A 3,453-nucleotide genomic window follows, 5' to 3' on the forward strand; every position below is an offset into this window, starting at 1 on the left:
AGTCCTAACGACGAGGGTTAACGAGGTGGAAGAACGAGTGAGTGACATAGAAGACAAGTTGATAGCAAAGAGGGAAACTGAGGAAAAAAGAGACAAACAATTAAAAGACCATGAAGATAGATTAAGGGAAATAAACGACAGCCTGAGAAAGAAAAACCTACGTTTAATTGGGGTTCCCGAGGGCGCCGAAAGGGACAGAGGGCCAGAATATGTATTTGAACAAATTCTAGCTGAAAACTTTCCTAATCTGGGAAGGGAAACAGGCATTCAGATCCAGGAAATAGAGAGATCCCCCCCCCCTAAAATCAATAAAAACCGTTCAACACCTCGATATTTAATAGTGAAGCTTGCAAATACCAAAGATAAAGAGAAGATCCTTAAAGCAGCAAGAGACAAGAAATCCCTGACCTTTATGGGGAGGAGTATTAGGGTAACAGCAGACCTCTCCACAGAGACCTGGCAGGCCAGAAAGGGCTGGCAGGATATATTCAGGGTCCTAAATGAGAAGAACATGCAACCAAGAATACTTTATCCAGCAAGGCTCTCATTCAAAATGGAAGGAGAGATAAAGAGCTTCCAAGACAGGCAGGAACTGAAAGAATATGTGACCTCCAAACCAGCTCTGCAAGAAATTTTAAGGGGGACTCTTAAAATTCCCCTTTAAGAAGAAGTTCAGTGGAACAGTCCACAAAAACAAGGACTGACTAGATATCATGATGACAGTAAACTCATATCTCTCAATAGTAACTCTGAATGTAAACAAGCTTAATGACCCCATCAAAAGGCGCAGGGTTTCAGACTGGATAAAAAAGCAGGACCCATCTATTTGCTGTCTACAAGAGACTCATTTTAGACAGAAGGACACCTACAGCCTGAAAATAAAAGGTTGGAGAACCATTTACCATTCGAATGGTCCTCAAAAGAAAGCAGGGGTAGCCATCCTTATATCAGATAAACTAAAATTTACCCCAAAGACTGTAGTGAGAGATGAAGAGGGACACTATATCATACTTAAAGGATCTATTCAACAAGAGGACTTAACAATCCTCAATATATATGCCCCGAATGTGGGAGCTGCCAAATATATAAATCAATTATTAACCAAAGTGAAGAAATACTTAGATAATAATACACTTATACTTGGTGACTTCAATCTAGCTCTTTCTATACTCGATAGGTCTTCTAAGCACAACATCTCCAAAGAAACGAGAGCTTTAAATGATACACTGGACCAGATGGATTTCACAGATATCTACAGAACTTTACATCCAAACTCAACTGAATACACATTCTTCTCAAGCGCACATGGAACTTTCTCCAGAATAGACCACATATTGGGTCACAAATAGGGTCTGAACCGATACCAAAAGATTCGGATTGTCCCCTGCATATTCTCAGACCATAATGCCTTGAAATTAGAACTAAATCACAACAAGAAGTTTGGAAGGACCTCAAACACGTGGAGGTTAAGGACCATCCTGCTAAAAGATAAAAGGGTCAACCAGGAAATTAAGGAAGAATTAAAAAGATTCATGGAAACTAATGAGAATGAAGATACAACCATTCAAAATCTTTGGGATGCAGCAAAAGCAGTCCTGAGGGGGAAATACATCGCAATACAAGCATCCATTCAAAAACTGGAAAGAACTCAAATACAAAAGCTAACCTTACACATAAAGGAGCTAGAGAAAAAACAGCAAATAGATCCTACACCCAAGAAAAGAAGGGAGTTAATAAAGATTCGAGCAGAACTCAACGAAATCGAGACCAGAAGAACTGTGGAACAGATCAACAGAACCAGGAGTTGGTTCTTTGAAAGAATTAATAAGATAGATAAACCATTAGCCAGCGTTATTAAAAAGAAGAGAGAGAAGATTCAAATTAATAAAATCATGAATGAGAAAGGAGAGATCACTACCAACACCAAGGAAATACAAACGATTTTAAAAACATATTATGAACAGCTATACGCCAATAAATTAGGCAATCTAGAAGAAATGGACGCATTCCTGGAAAGCCACAAACTACCAAAACTGGAACAGGAAGAAATACAAAACCTGAACAGGCCAATAACCAGGGAGGAAATTGAAGCAGTCATCAAAAACCTCCCAAGACACAAGAGTCCAGGGCCAGATGGCTTCCCAGGGGAATTTTATCAAACGTTTAAAGAAGAAACCATACCTATTCTCCTAAAGCTGTTTGGAAAGATAGAAAGAGATGGAGTACTTCCAAATTCGTTCTGAGGCCAGCATCACCTTAATTCCAAAACCAGACAAAGACCCCACCAAAAAGGAGAATTACAGACCAATATCCCTGATGAACATGGATGCAAAAATTCTCAACAAGATACTGGCCAATAGGATCCAACAATACATTAAGAAAATTATTCACCATGACCAAGTAGGATTTATCCCTGGGACACAAGGCGGGTTCAACACCCGTAAACACACCCGTAAAACAATCAATGTGATTCATCATATCAGCAAGAGAAAAACCAAGAACCATATGATCCTCTCATTGGATGCAGAGAAAGCATTTGACAAAATACAGCATCCATTCCTGATCAAAACTCTTCAGAGTGTAGGGATAGAGGGAATATTCCTCGACATCTTAAAAGCCATCTATGAAAAGCCCACAGCAAATATCATTTTCAATGGGGAAGCACTGGGAGCCTTTCCCCTAAGATCAGGAACAAGACAGGGATGTCCACTCTCACCACTGCTGTTCAACATAGTACTCGAAGTCCTAGCCTCAGCAATCAGACAACAAAAAGACATTAAAGGCATTCACATTGGCAAAGAAGAAGTCAGACTCTCCCTCTTGGCCGATGACATGATACTCTACATAGAAAACCCAAAAGTCTCCACCCCAAGATTGCTAGAACTCATACAGCAATTCAGTAGCGTGGCAGGATACAAAATCAATGCCCAGAAGTCAGTGGCATTTCTATACACTAACAATGAGACTGAAGAAAGAGAAATTAAGGAGTCAATCCCATTTACAATTGCACCCAAAAGCATAAGATAGCTAGGAATAAGCCTAACCAATCCCATTTACAATTGCACCCAAAAGCATAAGATACCTAGGAATAAGCCTAACCAAGGAGGTAAAGTATCTATACCCTAAAAACTATAGAACACTTCTGAAAGAAATTGAGGAAGACACAAAGAGATGGAAAAATATTCCATGCTCATGGATTGGCAGAATTAATATTGTGAAAATGTCAATGTTACCCAGGGAAATTTACACGTTTATTACAATCCCTATCAAAATACCATGGACTTTCTTCAGAGAGTTAGAACAAATTATTTTAAGATTTGTGTGGAATCAGAAAAGACCCCGAATAGCCAGGGGAATTTTAAAAATGAAAACCATATCTGGGGGCATCACAATGCCAGATTTCAGGTTGTATTACAAAGCTCAGGTCATCAAGACAGTGTGGTACTGGCACAA

Source organism: Canis lupus, chromosome 11 (assembly GCF_011100685.1).
Source record: "Canis lupus familiaris isolate Mischka breed German Shepherd chromosome 11, alternate assembly UU_Cfam_GSD_1.0, whole genome shotgun sequence".
NCBI classification, from domain to species: domain Eukaryota; kingdom Metazoa; phylum Chordata; class Mammalia; order Carnivora; family Canidae; genus Canis; species Canis lupus.